We start from the raw sequence: 16909 nt of genomic DNA on the forward strand, positions 1-16909 counted from the left end.
AAACGAGGACTCATTAGACGCGGAATTGCACGGCAAATTCAAATCTGAAAACGGATTAATTCTATCGTGCTCGGTTGCCGAGTTATTATTGTTTAAAGTCCTTAAGAGCTAAGCCCAGCCTTAACCCTAGCGTTTTTGAAAAGTGCTTCAAATGGGACAAACGAGGACTTATTAGACGCGGAAGTACACGGCAAATTCAAATCTGAAAACGGATTAATTCTATCGTGCTCGGTTGCCGAGTTATTAGTGTTTAAAGTCCTTAAGAGCTAAGCCCGGCCTTAACCCTAGCGTTTTTGAAAAGTGCTTCAAATGGGACAAACGAGGACTCATTAGACGCGGAATTGCACGGCAAATTCAAATCTGAAAACGGATTAATTCTATCGTGCTTGGTTGCCGAGTTATTATTGTTTAAAGTCCTTAAGAGCTAAGCCCGGCCTTAACCCTAGCGTTTTTGAAAAGTGCTTCAAATGGGACAAACGAGGACTCATTAGACGCGGAATTGCACGGCAAATTCAAATCTGAAAACGGATTAATTCTATCGTGCTCGGTTGCAAAGTTATTAGTGTTTAAAGTCCTTAAGAGCTAAGCCCGGCCTTAACCCTAGCTTTTTTGTAAAGTGCTTCAAATGGGACAAACGAGGACTCATTAGACGCGGAATTGCACGGCAAATTCAAATCTGAAAACGGATTAATTCTATCCTGCTTGGTTGCCGAGTTATTATTGTTTAAAGTCCTTAAGAGCTAAGCCCGGCCTTAACCCTAGCGTTTTTGAAAAGTGCTTCAAATGGGACAAACGAGGACTCATTAGACGCGGAATTGCACGGCAAATTCAAATCTGAAAACGGATTAATTCTATCGTGCTTGGTTGCCGAGTTATTAGTGTTTAAAGTCCTTAAGAGCTAAGCCCGGCCTTAACCCTAGCTTTTTTGTTAAGTGCTTCAAATGGGACAAACGAGGACTCATTAGACGCGGAATTGCACGGCAAATTCATATCTGAAAATGGATTAATTCTATCGTGCTTGGTTGCCGAGTTATTATTGTTTAAAGTCCTTAAGAGCTAAGCCCGGCCTTAACCCTAGCGGTTTTTAAAAGTGCTTCAAAAGGAGCAAACGAGGACTCATTAGACGCGGAATTGCACGGCAAATTCAAATCTGAAAACGGATTAATTCTATCGTGCTCGGTTGCCGACTTATTATTGTTTAAAGTCCTTAAGAGCTAAGCCCGGCCTTAACCCTAGCGTTTTTGAAAAGTGCTTCAAATGGGACAAACGAGGACTCATTAGACGCGGAAGTGCACGGCAAATTCAAATCTGAAAACGGATTAATTCTATCGTGCTCGGTTGCCGAGTTATTAGTGTTTAAAGTCCTTAAGAGCTAAGCCCGGCCTTAACCCTAGCGTTTTTGTAAAGTGCTTCAAATGGAGCAAACGAGGACTCATTAGACGCGGAATTGCACGGCAAATTCAAATCTGAAAACGGATTAATTCTATCCTGCTTGGTTGCCGAGTTATTAGTGTTTAAAGTCCTTAAGAGCTAAGCCCGGCCTTAACCCTAGCGTTTTTGAAAAGTGCTTCAAATGGGACAAACGAGGACTCATTAGACGCGGAATTGCACGGCAAATTCAAATCTGAAAACGTACTAATTCTATCGTGCTCGGTTGCCGAGTTATCAGTGTTTAAAGTCCTTAAGAGCTAAGCCCGGCCTTAACCCTAGCGTTTTTGAAAAGTGCTTAAAATGGGACAAACGAGGACTCATTAGACGCGGAATTGCACGGCAAATTCAAATCTGAAAACGGATTAATTCTATCGTGCTTGGTTGCCGAGTTATTAGTGTTTAAAGTCCTTAAGAGCTAAGCCCGGCCTTAACCCTAGCTTTTTTGTAAAGTGCTTCAAATGGGACAAACGAGGACTCATTAGACGTGGGATTGCACGGCAAATTCAAATCTGAAAACGGATTAATTCTATCGTGCTTGGTTGCCGAGTTATTATTGTTTAAAGTCCTTAAGAGCTAAGCCCAGCCTTAACCCTAGCGTTTTTGAAAAGTGCTTCAAATGGGACAAACGAGGACTCATTAGACGCGGAATTGCACGGCAAATTCAAATCTGAAAACGGATTAATTCTATCGTGCTTGGTTGCCGAGTTATTAGTGTTTAAAGTCCTTAAGAGCTAAGCCCGGCCTTAACCCTAGCGTTTTTGAAAAGTGCTTCAAATGGGACAAACGAGGACTCATTAGACGCGGAATTGCACGGCAAATTCAAATCTGAAAACGTACTAATTCTATCGTGCTCGGTTGCCGAGTTATTAGTGTTTAAAGTCCTTAAGAGCTAAGCCCGGCCTTAACCCTAGCTTTTTTGTAAAGTGCTTCAAATGGGACAAACGAGGACTCATTAGACGCGGAATTGCACGGCAAATTCAAATCTGAAAACGGATTAATTCTATCGTGCTCGGTTGCCGAGTTATTATTGTTTAAAGTCCTTAAGAGCTAAGCCCAGCCTTAACCCTAGCGTTTTTGAAAAGTGCTTCAAATGGGACAAACGAGGACTTATTAGACGCGGAAGTACACGGCAAATTCAAATCTGAAAACGGATTAATTCTATCGTGCTCGGTTGCCGAGTTATTAGTGTTTAAAGTCCTTAAGAGCTAAGCCCGGCCTTAACCCTAGCGTTTTTGAAAAGTGCTTCAAATGGGACAAACGAGGACTCATTAGACGCGGAATTGCACGGCAAATTCAAATCTGAAAACGGATTAATTCTATCGTGCTTGGTTGCCGAGTTATTATTGTTTAAAGTCCTTAAGAGCTAAGCCCGGCCTTAACCCTAGCGTTTTTGAAAAGTGCTTCAAATGGGACAAACGAGGACTCATTAGACGCGGAATTGCACGGCAAATTCAAATCTGAAAACGGATTAATTCTATCGTGCTCGGTTGCAAAGTTATTAGTGTTTAAAGTCCTTAAGAGCTAAGCCCGGCCTTAACCCTAGCTTTTTTGTAAAGTGCTTCAAATGGGACAAACGAGGACTCATTAGACGCGGAATTGCACGGCAAATTCAAATCTGAAAACGGATTAATTCTATCCTGCTTGGTTGCCGAGTTATTATTGTTTAAAGTCCTTAAGAGCTAAGCCCGGCCTTAACCCTAGCGTTTTTGAAAAGTGCTTCAAATGGGACAAACGAGGACTCATTAGACGCGGAATTGCACGGCAAATTCAAATCTGAAAACGGATTAATTCTATCGTGCTTGGTTGCCGAGTTATTAGTGTTTAAAGTCCTTAAGAGCTAAGCCCGGCCTTAACCCTAGCTTTTTTGTTAAGTGCTTCAAATGGGACAAACGAGGACTCATTAGACGCGGAATTGCACGGCAAATTCATATCTGAAAATGGATTAATTCTATCGTGCTTGGTTGCCGAGTTATTATTGTTTAAAGTCCTTAAGAGCTAAGCCCGGCCTTAACCCTAGCGGTTTTTAAAAGTGCTTCAAAAGGAGCAAACGAGGACTCATTAGACGCGGAATTGCACGGCAAATTCAAATCTGAAAACGGATTAATTCTATCGTGCTCGGTTGCCGACTTATTATTGTTTAAAGTCCTTAAGAGCTAAGCCCGGCCTTAACCCTAGCGTTTTTGAAAAGTGCTTCAAATGGGACAAACGAGGACTCATTAGACGCGGAAGTGCACGGCAAATTCAAATCTGAAAACGGATTAATTCTATCGTGCTCGGTTGCCGAGTTATTAGTGTTTAAAGTCCTTAAGAGCTAAGCCCGGCCTTAACCCTAGCGTTTTTGTAAAGTGCTTCAAATGGAGCAAACGAGGACTCATTAGACGCGGAATTGCACGGCAAATTCAAATCTGAAAACGGATTAATTCTATCCTGCTTGGTTGCCGAGTTATTAGTGTTTAAAGTCCTTAAGAGCTAAGCCCGGCCTTAACCCTAGCGTTTTTGAAAAGTGCTTCAAATGGGACAAACGAGGACTCATTAGACGCGGAATTGCACGGCAAATTCAAATCTGAAAACGTACTAATTCTATCGTGCTCGGTTGCCGAGTTATCAGTGTTTAAAGTCCTTAAGAGCTAAGCCCGGCCTTAACCCTAGCGTTTTTGAAAAGTGCTTAAAATGGGACAAACGAGGACTCATTAGACGCGGAATTGCACGGCAAATTCAAATCTGAAAACGGATTAATTCTATCGTGCTTGGTTGCCGAGTTATTAGTGTTTAAAGTCCTTAAGAGCTAAGCCCGGCCTTAACCCTAGCTTTTTTGTAAAGTGCTTCAAATGGGACAAACGAGGACTCATTAGACGTGGGATTGCACGGCAAATTCAAATCTGAAAACGGATTAATTCTATCGTGCTTGGTTGCCGAGTTATTATTGTTTAAAGTCCTTAAGAGCTAAGCCCAGCCTTAACCCTAGCGTTTTTGAAAAGTGCTTCAAATGGGACAAACGAGGACTCATTAGACGCGGAATTGCACGGCAAATTCAAATCTGAAAACGGATTAATTCTATCGTGCTTGGTTGCCGAGTTATTATTGTTAAAAGTCCTTAAGAGCTAAGCCCGGCCTTAACCCTAGCGTTTTTGAAAAGTGCTTCAAATGGGACAAACGAGGACTCATTAGACGCGGAATTGCACGGCAAATTCAAATCTGAAAACGGATTAATTCTATCGTGCTCGGTTGCAAAGTTATTAGTGTTTAAAGTCCTTAAGAGCTAAGCCCGGCCTTAACCCTAGCTTTTTTGTAAAGTGCTTCAAATGGGACAAACGAGGACTCATTAGACGCGGAATTGCACGGCAAATTCAAATCTGAAAACGGATTAATTCTATCGTGCTTGGTTGCCGAGTTATTATTGTTTAAAGTCCTTAAGAGCTAAGCCCGGCCTTAACCCTAGCGTTTTTGAAAAGTGCTTCAAATGGAGCAAACGAGGACTCATTAGACGCGGAATTGCACGGCAAATTCAAATCTGAAAACGGATTAATTCTATCGTGCTTGGTTGCCGAGTTATTATTGTTTAAAGTCCTTAAGAGCTAAGCCCAGCCTTAACCCTAGCGTTTTTGAAAAGTGCTTCAAATGGGACAAACGAGGACTCATTAGACGCGGAATTGCACGGCAAATTCAAATCTGAAAACGGATTAATTCTATCGTGCTTGGTTGCCGAGTTATTATTGTTTAAAGTCCTTAAGAGCTAAGCCCGGCCTTAACCCTAGCGTTTTTGAAAAGTGCTTCAAATGGGACAAACGAGGACTCATTAGACGCGGAATTGCACGGCAAATTCAAATCTGAAAACGGATTAATTCTATCGTGCTTGGTTGCCGAGTTATTATTGTTTAAAGTCCTTAAGAGCTAAGCCCGGCCTTAACCCTAGCGTTTTTGAAAAGTGCTTCAAATGGGACAAACGAGGACTCATTAGACGCGGAATTGCACGGCAAATTCAAATCTGAAAACGGATTAATTCTATCGTGCTCGGTTGCCGAGTTATTAGTGTTTAAAGTCCTTAAGAGCTAAGCCCGGCCTTAACCCTAGCTTTTTTGTAAAGTGCTTCAAATGGGACAAACGAGGACTCATTAGACGCGGAATTGCACGGCAAATTCAAATCTGAAAACGGATTAATTCTATCCTGCTTGGTTGCCGAGTTATTATTGTTTAAAGTCCTTAAGAGCTAAGCCCGGCCTTAACCCTAGCGTTTTTGAAAAGTGCTTCAAATGGGACAAACGAGGACTCATTAGACGCGGAATTGCACGGCAAATTCAAATCTGAAAACGGATTAATTCTATCGTGCTTGGTTGCCGAGTTATTAGTGTTTAAAGTCCTTAAGAGCTAAGCCCGGCCTTAACCCTAGCTTTTTTGTTAAGTGCTTCAAATGGGACAAACGAGGACTCATTAGACGCGGAATTGCACGGCAAATTCAAATCTGAAAATGGATTAATTCTATCGTGCTTGGTTGCCGAGTTATTATTGTTTAAAGTCCTTAAGAGCTAAGCCCGGCCTTAACCCTAGCGGTTTTTAAAAGTGCTTCAAAAGGAGCAAACGAGGACTCATTAGACGCGGAATTGCACGGCAAATTCAAATCTGAAAACGGATTAATTCTATCGTGCTCGGTTGCCGACTTATTATTGTTTAAAGTCCTTAAGAGCTAAGCCCGGCCTTAACCCTAGCGTTTTTGAAAAGGGCTTCAAATGGGACAAACGAGGACTCATTAGACGCGGAAGTGCACGGCAAATTCAAATCTGAAAACGGATTAATTCTATCGTGCTCGGTTGCCGAGTTATTAGTGTTTAAAGTCCTTAAGAGCTAAGCCCGGCCTTAACCCTAGCGTTTTTGTAAAGTGCTTCAAATGGAGCAAACGAGGACTCATTAGACGCGGAATTGCACGGCAAATTCAAATCTGAAAACGGATTAATTCTATCCTGCTTGGTTGCCGAGTTATTAGTGTTTAAAGTCCTTAAGAGCTAAGCCCGGCCTTAACCCTAGCGTTTTTGAAAAGTGCTTCAAATGGGACAAACGAGGACTCATTAGACGCGGAATTGCACGGCAAATTCAAATCTGAAAACGTACTAATTCTATCGTGCTCGGTTGCCGAGTTATCAGTGTTTAAAGTCCTTAAGAGCTAAGCCCGGCCTTAACCCTAGCGTTTTTGAAAAGTGCTTCAAATGGGACAAACGAGGACTCATTAGACGCGGAATTGCACGGCAAATTCAAATCTGACAACGGATTAATTCTATCGTGCTTGGTTGCCGAGTTATTAGTGTTTAAAGTCCTTAAGAGCTAAGCCCGGCCTTAACCCTAGCTTTTTTGTAAAGTGCTTCAAATGGGACAAACGAGGACTCATTAGACGTGGGATTGCACGGCAAATTCAAATCTGAAAACGGATTAATTCTATCGTGCTTGGTTGCCGAGTTATTATTGTTTAAAGTCCTTAAGAGCTAAGCCCAGCCTTGACCCTAGCGTTTTTGAAAAGTGCTTCAAATGGGACAAACGAGGACTCATTAGACGCGGAATTGCACGGCAAATTCAAATCTGAAAACGGATTAATTCTATCGTGCTTGGTTGCCGAGTTATTATTGTTTAAAGTCCTTAAGAGCTAAGCCCGGCCTTAACCCTAGCGTTTTTGAAAAGTGCTTCAAATGGGACAAACGAGGACTCATTAGACGCGGAATTGCACGGCAAATTCAAATCTGAAAACGGATTAATTCTATCGTGCTCGGTTGCAAAGTTATTAGTGTTTAAAGTCCTTAAGAGCTAAGCCCGGCCTTAACCCTAGCTTTTTTGTTAAGTGCTTCAAATGGGACAAACGAGGACTCATTAGACGCGGAATTGCACGGCAAATTCAAATCTGAAAATGGATTAATTCTATCGTGCTTGGTTGCCGAGTTATTATTGTTTAAAGTCCTTAAGAGCTAAGCCCGGCCTTAACCCTAGCGGTTTTTAAAAGTGCTTCAAAAGGAGCAAACGAGGACTCATTAGAAGCGGAATTGCACGGCAAATTCAAATCTGAAAACGGATTAATTCTATCGTGCTCGGTTGCCGACTTATTATTGTTTCAAGTCCTTAAGAGCTAAGCCCGGCCTTAACCCTAGCGTTTTTGAAAAGTGCTTCAAATGGGACAAACGAGGACTCATTAGACGCGGAAGTGCACGGCAAATTCAAATCTGAAAACGGATTAATTCTATCGTGCTCGGTTGCCGAGTTATTAGTGTTTAAAGTCCTTAAGAGCTAAGCCCGGCCTTAACCCTAGCGTTTTTGTAAAGTGCTTCAAATGGAGCAAACGAGGACTCATTAGACGCGGAATTGCACGGCAAATTCAAATCTGAAAACGGATTAATTCTATCCTGCTTGGTTGCCGAGTTATTAGTGTTTAAAGTCCTTAAGAGCTAAGCCCGGCCTTAACCCTAGCGTTTTTGAAAAGTGCTTCAAATGGGACAAACGAGGACTCATTAGACGCGGAATTGCACGGCAAATTCAAATCTGAAAACGTACTAATTCTATCGTGCTCGGTTGCCGAGTTATCAGTGTTTAAAGTCCTTAAGAGCTAAGCCCGGCCTTAACCCTAGCGTTTTTGAAAAGTGCTTAAAATGGGACAAACGAGGACTCATTAGACGCGGAATTGCACGGCAAATTCAAATCTGAAAACGGATTAATTCTATCGTGCTCGGTTGCCGAGTTATTAGTGTTTAAAGTCCTTAAGAGCTAAGCCCGGCCTTAACCCTAGCGTTTTTGAAAAGTGCTTCAAATGGGACAAACGAGGACTCATTAGACGCGGAATTGCACGGCAAATTCAAATCTGAAAACGGATTAATTCTATCGTGCTCGGTTGCAAAGTTATTAGTGTTTAAAGTCCTTAAGAGCTAAGCCCGGCCTTAACCCTAGCTTTTTTGTAAAGTGCTTCAAATGGGACAAACGAGGACTCATTAGACGCGGAATTGCACGGCAAATTCAAATCTGAAAACGGATTAATTCTATCGTGCTTGGTTGCCGAGTTATTATTGTTTAAAGTCCTTAAGAGCTAAGCCCGGCCTTAACCCTAGCGTTTTTGAAAAGTGCTTCAAATGGGACAAACGAGGACTCATTAGACGCGGAATTGCACGGCAAATTCAAATCTGAAAACGGATTAATTCTATCGTGCTTGGTTGCCGAGTTATTATTGTTTAAAGTCCTTAAGAGCTAAGCCCGGCCTTAACCCTAGCGTTTTTGAAAAGTGCTTCAAATGGGACAAACGAGGACTCATTAGACGCGGAATTGCACGGCAAATTCAAATCTGAAAACGGATTAATTCTATCGTGCTCGGTTGCCGAGTTATTAGTGTTTAAAGTCCTTAAGAGCTAAGCCCGGCCTTAACCCTAGCTTTTTTGTAAAGTGCTTCAAATGGGACAAACGAGGACTCATTAGACGCGGAATTGCACGGCAAATTCAAATCTGAAAACGGATTAATTCTATCCTGCTTGGTTGCCGAGTTATTATTGTTTAAAGTCCTTAAGAGCTAAGCCCGGCCTTAACCCTAGCGTTTTTGAAAAGTGCTTCAAATGGGACAAACGAGGACTCATTAGACGCGGAATTGCACGGCAAATTCAAATCTGAAAACGGATTAATTCTATCGTGCTTGGTTGCCGAGTTATTAGTGTTTAAAGTCCTTAAGAGCTAAGCCCGGCCTTAACCCTAGCTTTTTTGTTAAGTGCTTCAAATGGGACAAACGAGGACTCATTAGACGCGGAATTGCACGGCAAATTCAAATCTGAAAATGGATTAATTCTATCGTGCTTGGTTGCCGAGTTATTATTGTTTAAAGTCCTTAAGAGCTAAGCCCGGCCTTAACCCTAGCGGTTTTTAAAAGTGCTTCAAAAGGAGCAAACGAGGACTCATTAGACGCGGAATTGCACGGCAAATTCAAATCTGAAAACGGATTAATTCTATCGTGCTCGGTTGCCGACTTATTATTGTTTAAAGTCCTTAAGAGCTAAGCCCGGCCTTAACCCTAGCGTTTTTGAAAAGGGCTTCAAATGGGACAAACGAGGACTCATTAGACGCGGAAGTGCACGGCAAATTCAAATCTGAAAACGGATTAATTCTATCGTGCTCGGTTGCCGAGTTATTAGTGTTTAAAGTCCTTAAGAGCTAAGCCCGGCCTTAACCCTAGCGTTTTTGTAAAGTGCTTCAAATGGAGCAAACGAGGACTCATTAGACGCGGAATTGCACGGCAAATTCAAATCTGAAAACGGATTAATTCTATCCTGCTTGGTTGCCGAGTTATTAGTGTTTAAAGTCCTTAAGAGCTAAGCCCGGCCTTAACCCTAGCGTTTTTGAAAAGTGCTTCAAATGGGACAAACGAGGACTCATTAGACGCGGAATTGCACGGCAAATTCAAATCTGAAAACGTACTAATTCTATCGTGCTCGGTTGCCGAGTTATCAGTGTTTAAAGTCCTTAAGAGCTAAGCCCGGCCTTAACCCTAGCGTTTTTGAAAAGTGCTTCAAATGGGACAAACGAGGACTCATTAGACGCGGAATTGCACGGCAAATTCAAATCTGACAACGGATTAATTCTATCGTGCTTGGTTGCCGAGTTATTAGTGTTTAAAGTCCTTAAGAGCTAAGCCCGGCCTTAACCCTAGCTTTTTTGTAAAGTGCTTCAAATGGGACAAACGAGGACTCATTAGACGTGGGATTGCACGGCAAATTCAAATCTGAAAACGGATTAATTCTATCGTGCTTGGTTGCCGAGTTATTATTGTTTAAAGTCCTTAAGAGCTAAGCCCAGCCTTGACCCTAGCGTTTTTGAAAAGTGCTTCAAATGGGACAAACGAGGACTCATTAGACGCGGAATTGCACGGCAAATTCAAATCTGAAAACGGATTAATTCTATCGTGCTTGGTTGCCGAGTTATTATTGTTTAAAGTCCTTAAGAGCTAAGCCCGGCCTTAACCCTAGCGTTTTTGAAAAGTGCTTCAAATGGGACAAACGAGGACTCATTAGACGCGGAATTGCACGGCAAATTCAAATCTGAAAACGGATTAATTCTATCGTGCTCGGTTGCAAAGTTATTAGTGTTTAAAGTCCTTAAGAGCTAAGCCCGGCCTTAACCCTAGCTTTTTTGTTAAGTGCTTCAAATGGGACAAACGAGGACTCATTAGACGCGGAATTGCACGGCAAATTCAAATCTGAAAATGGATTAATTCTATCGTGCTTGGTTGCCGAGTTATTATTGTTTAAAGTCCTTAAGAGCTAAGCCCGGCCTTAACCCTAGCGGTTTTTAAAAGTGCTTCAAAAGGAGCAAACGAGGACTCATTAGAAGCGGAATTGCACGGCAAATTCAAATCTGAAAACGGATTAATTCTATCGTGCTCGGTTGCCGACTTATTATTGTTTCAAGTCCTTAAGAGCTAAGCCCGGCCTTAACCCTAGCGTTTTTGAAAAGTGCTTCAAATGGGACAAACGAGGACTCATTAGACGCGGAAGTGCACGGCAAATTCAAATCTGAAAACGGATTAATTCTATCGTGCTCGGTTGCCGAGTTATTAGTGTTTAAAGTCCTTAAGAGCTAAGCCCGGCCTTAACCCTAGCGTTTTTGTAAAGTGCTTCAAATGGAGCAAACGAGGACTCATTAGACGCGGAATTGCACGGCAAATTCAAATCTGAAAACGGATTAATTCTATCCTGCTTGGTTGCCGAGTTATTAGTGTTTAAAGTCCTTAAGAGCTAAGCCCGGCCTTAACCCTAGCGTTTTTGAAAAGTGCTTCAAATGGGACAAACGAGGACTCATTAGACGCGGAATTGCACGGCAAATTCAAATCTGAAAACGTACTAATTCTATCGTGCTCGGTTGCCGAGTTATCAGTGTTTAAAGTCCTTAAGAGCTAAGCCCGGCCTTAACCCTAGCGTTTTTGAAAAGTGCTTAAAATGGGACAAACGAGGACTCATTAGACGCGGAATTGCACGGCAAATTCAAATCTGAAAACGGATTAATTCTATCGTGCTCGGTTGCCGAGTTATTAGTGTTTAAAGTCCTTAAGAGCTAAGCCCGGCCTTAACCCTAGCGTTTTTGAAAAGTGCTTCAAATGGGACAAACGAGGACTCATTAGACGCGGAATTGCACGGCAAATTCAAATCTGAAAACGGATTAATTCTATCGTGCTCGGTTGCAAAGTTATTAGTGTTTAAAGTCCTTAAGAGCTAAGCCCGGCCTTAACCCTAGCTTTTTTGTAAAGTGCTTCAAATGGGACAAACGAGGACTCATTAGACGCGGAATTGCACGGCAAATTCAAATCTGAAAACGGATTAATTCTATCGTGCTTGGTTGCCGAGTTATTATTGTTTAAAGTCCTTAAGAGCTAAGCCCGGCCTTAACCCTAGCGTTTTTGAAAAGTGCTTCAAATGGAGCAAACGAGGACTCATTAGACGCGGAATTGCACGGCAAATTCAAATCTGAAAACGGATTAATTCTATCGTGCTTGGTTGCCGAGTTATTATTGTTTAAAGTCCTTAAGAGCTAAGCCCAGCCTTAACCCTAGCGTTTTTGAAAAGTGCTTCAAATGGGACAAACGAGGACTCATTAGACGCGGAATTGCACGGCAAATTCAAATCTGAAAACGGATTAATTCTATCGTGCTTGGTTGCCGAGTTATTATTGTTTAAAGTCCTTAAGAGCTAAGCCCGGCCTTAACCCTAGCGGTTTTGAAAAGTGCTTCAAATGGGACAAACGAGGACTCATTAGACGCGGAATTGCACGGCAAATTCAAATCTGAAAACGGATTAATTCTATCGTGCTCGGTTGCAAAGTTATTAGTGTTTAAAGTCCTTAAGAGCTAAGCCCGGCCTTAACCCTAGCTTTTTTGTAAAGTGCTTCAAATGGGACAAACGAGGACTCATTAGACGCGGAATTGCACGGCAAATTCAAATCTGAAAACGGATTAATTCTATCGTGCTTGGTTGCCGAGTTATTATTGTTTAAAGTCCTTAAGAGCTAAGCCCGGCCTTAACCCTAGCGTTTTTGAAAAGTGCTTCAAATGGAGCAAACGAGGACTCATTAGACGCGGAATTGCACGGCAAATTCAAATCTGAAAACGGATTAATTCTATCGTGCTTGGTTGCCGAGTTATTAGTGTTTAAAGTCCTTAAGAGCTAAGCCCGGCCTTAACCCTAGCTTTTTTGTAAAGTGCTTCAAATGGGACAAACGAGGACTCATTAGACGCGGAATTGCACGGCAAATTCAAATCTGAAAATGGATTAATTCTATCGTGCTTGGTTGCCGAGTTATTAGTGTTTAAAGTCCTTAAGAGCTAAGCCCGGCCTTAACCCTAGCTTTTTTGTAAAGTGCTTCAAATGGGACAAACGAGGACTCATTAGACGTGGGATTGCACGGCAAATTCAAATCTGAAAACGGATTAATTCTATCGTGCTCGGTTGCCGAGTTATTATTGTTTAAAGTCCTTAAGAGCTAAGCCCAGCCTTAACCCTAGCGTTTTTGAAAAGTGCTTCAAATGGGACAAACGAGGACTCATTAGACGCGGAATTGCACGGCAAATTCAAATCTGAAAACGGATTAATTCTATCGTGCTTGGTTGCCGAGTTATTATTGTTTAAAGTCCTTAAGAGCTAAGCCCGGCCTTAACCCTAGCGTTTTTGAAAAGTGCTTCAAATGGGACAAACGAGGACTCATTAGACGCGGAATTGCACGGCAAATTCAAATCTGAAAACGGATTAATTCTATCGTGCTCGGTTGCAAAGTTATTAGTGTTTAAAGTCCTTAAGAGCTAAGCCCGGCCTTAACCCTAGCTTTTTTGTAAAGTGCTTCAAATGGGACAAACGAGGACTCATTAGACGCGGAATTGCACGGCAAATTCAAATCTGAAAACGGATTAATTCTATCGTGCTTGGTTGCCGAGTTATTATTGTTTAAAGTCCTTAAGAGCTAAGCCCGGCCTTAACCCTAGCGTTTTTGAAAAGTGCTTCAAATGGAGCAAACGAGGACTCATTAGACGCGGAATTGCACGGCAAATTCAAATCTGAAAACGGATTAATTCTATCGTGCTTGGTTGCCGAGTTATTATTGTTTAAAGTCCTTAAGAGCTAAGCCCAGCCTTAACCCTAGCGTTTTTGAAAAGTGCTTCAAATGGGACAAACGAGGACTCATTAGACGCGGAATTGCACGGCAAATTCAAATCTGAAAACGGATTAATTCTATCGTGCTTGGTTGCCGAGTTATTATTGTTTAAAGTCCTTAAGAGCTAAGCCCGGCCTTAACCCTAGCGGTTTTGAAAAGTGCTTCAAATGGGACAAACGAGGACTCATTAGACGCGGAATTGCACGGCAAATTCAAATCTGAAAACGGATTAATTCTATCGTGCTCGGTTGCAAAGTTATTAGTGTTTAAAGTCCTTAAGAGCTAAGCCCGGCCTTAACCCTAGCTTTTTTGTAAAGTGCTTCAAATGGGACAAACGAGGACTCATTAGACGCGGAATTGCACGGCAAATTCAAATCTGAAAACGGATTAATTCTATCGTGCTTGGTTGCCGAGTTATTATTGTTTAAAGTCCTTAAGAGCTAAGCCCGGCCTTAACCCTAGCGTTTTTGAAAAGTGCTTCAAATGGAGCAAACGAGGACTCATTAGACGCGGAATTGCACGGCAAATTCAAATCTGAAAACGGATTAATTCTATCGTGCTTGGTTGCCGAGTTATTAGTGTTTAAAGTCCTTAAGAGCTAAGCCCGGCCTTAACCCTAGCTTTTTTGTAAAGTGCTTCAAATGGGACAAACGAGGACTCATTAGACGCGGAATTGCACGGCAAATTCAAATCTGAAAATGGATTAATTCTATCGTGCTTGGTTGCCGAGTTATTATTGTTTAAAGTCCTTAAGAGCTAAGCCCGGCCTTAACCCTAGCGGTTTTTAAAAGTGCTTCAAAAGGAGCAAACGTGAACTCATTAGACGCGGAATTGCACGGCAAATTCAAATCTGAAAACGGATTAATTCTATCCTGCTTGGTTGCCGAGTTATTATTGTTTAAAGTCCTTAAGAGCTAAGCCCGGCCTTAACCCTAGCGTTTTTGAAAAGTGCTTCAAATGGGACAAACGAGGACTCATTAGACGCGGAAGTGCACGGCAAATTCAAATCTGAAAACGGATTAATTCTATCGTGCTCGGTTGCCGAGTTATTAGTGTTTAAAGTCCTTAAGAGCTAAGCCCGGCCTTAACCCTAGCGTTTTTGAAAAGTGCTTCAAATGGGACAAACGAGGACTCATTAGACGCGGAATTGCACGGCAAATTCATATCTGAAAACGGATTAATTCTATCGTGCTTGGTTGCCGAGTTATTAGTGTTTAAAGTCCTTAAGAGCTAAGCCCGGCCTTAACCCTAGCGTTTTTGTAAAGTGCTTCAAATGGGACAAACGAGGACTCATTAGACGTGGGATTGCACGGCAAATTCAAATCTGAAAACGGATTAATTTTATCGTGCTTGGTTGCCGAGTTATTATTGTTTAAAGTCCTTAAGAGCTAAGCCCAGCCTTAACCCTAGCGTTTTTGAAAAGTGCTTCAAATGGGACAAACGAGGACTCATTAGACGCGGAATTGCACGGCAAATTCAAATCTGAAAACGGATTAATTCTATCGTGCTTGGTTGCCGAGTTATTATTGTTTAAAGTCCTTAAGAGCTAAGCCCGGCCTTAACCCTAGCGTTTTTGAAAAGTGCTTCAAATGGGACAAACGAGGACTCATTAGACGCGGAATTGCACGGCAAATTCAAATCTGAAAACGGATTAATTCTATCGTGCTCGGTTGCAAAGTTATTAGTGTTTAAAGTCCTTAAGAGCTAAGCCCGGCCTTAACCCTAGCTTTTTTGTAAAGTGCTTCAAATGGGACAAACGAGGACTCATTAGACGCGGAATTGCACGGCAAATTCAAATCTGAAAACGGATTAATTCTATCGTGCTTGGTTGCCGAGTTATTATTGTTTAAAGTCCTTAAGAGCTAAGCCCGGCCTTAACCCTAGCGTTTTTGAAAAGTGCTTCAAATGGAGCAAACGAGGACTCATTAGACGCGGAATTGCACGGCAAATTCAAATCTGAAAACGGATTAATTCTATCGTGCTTGGTTGCCGAGTTATTAGTGTTTAAAGTCCTTAAGAGCTAAGCCCGGCCTTAACCCTAGCTTTTTTGTAAAGTGCTTCAAATGGGACAAACGAGGACTCATTAGACGCGGAATTGCACGGCAAATTCAAATCTGAAAATGGATTAATTCTATCGTGCTTGGTTGCCGAGTTATTATTGTTTAAAGTCCTTAAGAGCTAAGCCCGGCCTTAACCCTAGCGGTTTTAAAAAGTGCTTCAAAAGGAGCAAACGAGGACTCATTAGACGCGGAATTGCACGGCAAATTCAAATCTGAAAACGGATTAATTCTATCGTGCTCGGTTGCCGAGTTATTATTGTTTAAAGTCCTTAAGAGCTAAGCCCGGCCTTAACCCTAGCGTTTTTGAAAAGTGCTTCAAATGGGACAAACGAGGACTCATTAGACGCGGAAGTGCACGGCAAATTCAAATCTGAAAACGGATTAATTCTATCGTGCTCGGTTGCCGAGTTATTATTGTTTAAAGTCCTTAAGAGCTAAGCCCGGCCTTAACCCTAGCGTTTTTGAAAAGTGCTTCAAATGGAGCAAACGAGGACTCATTAGACGCGGAATTGCACGGCAAATTCAAATCTGAAAACGGATTAATTCTATCGTGCTTGGTTGCCGAGTTATTAGTGTTTAAAGTCCTTAAGAGCTAAGCCCGGCCTTAACCCTAGCTTTTTTGTAAAGTGCTTCAAATGGGACAAACGAGGACTCATTAGACGCGGAATTGCACGGCAAATTCAAATCTGAAAATGGATTAATTCTATCGTGCTTGGTTGCCGAGTTATTATTGTTTAAAGTCCTTAAGAGCTAAGCCCGGCCTTAACCCTAGCGGTTTTTAAAAGTGCTTCAAAAGGAGCAAACGTGAACTCATTAGACGCGGAATTGCACGGCAAATTCAAATCTGAAAACGGATTAATTCTATCGTGCTCGGTTGCCGAGTTATTATTGTTTAAAGTCCTTAAGAGCTAAGCCCGGCCTTAACCCTAGCGTTTTTGAAAAGTGCTTCAAATGGGACAAACGAGGACTCATTAGACGCGGAAGTGCACGGCAAATTCAAATCTGAAAACGGATTAATTCTATCGTGCTCGGTTGCCGAGTTATTAGTGTTTAAAGTCCTTAAGAGCTAAGCCCGGCCTTAACCCTAGCGTTTTTGTAAAGTGCTTCAAATGGGACAAACGAGGACTCATTAGACGTGGGATTGCACGGCAAATTCAAATCTGAAAACGGATTAATTTTATCGTGCTTGGTTGCCGAGTTATTATTGTTTAAAGTCCTTAAGAGCTAAGCCCAGCCTTAACCCTAGCGTTTTTGAAAAGTGCTTCAAATGGGACAAA

Source organism: Branchiostoma lanceolatum, chromosome 4, assembly GCF_035083965.1.
Source record: "Branchiostoma lanceolatum isolate klBraLanc5 chromosome 4, klBraLanc5.hap2, whole genome shotgun sequence".
NCBI lineage: Eukaryota > Metazoa > Chordata > Leptocardii > Amphioxiformes > Branchiostomatidae > Branchiostoma > Branchiostoma lanceolatum.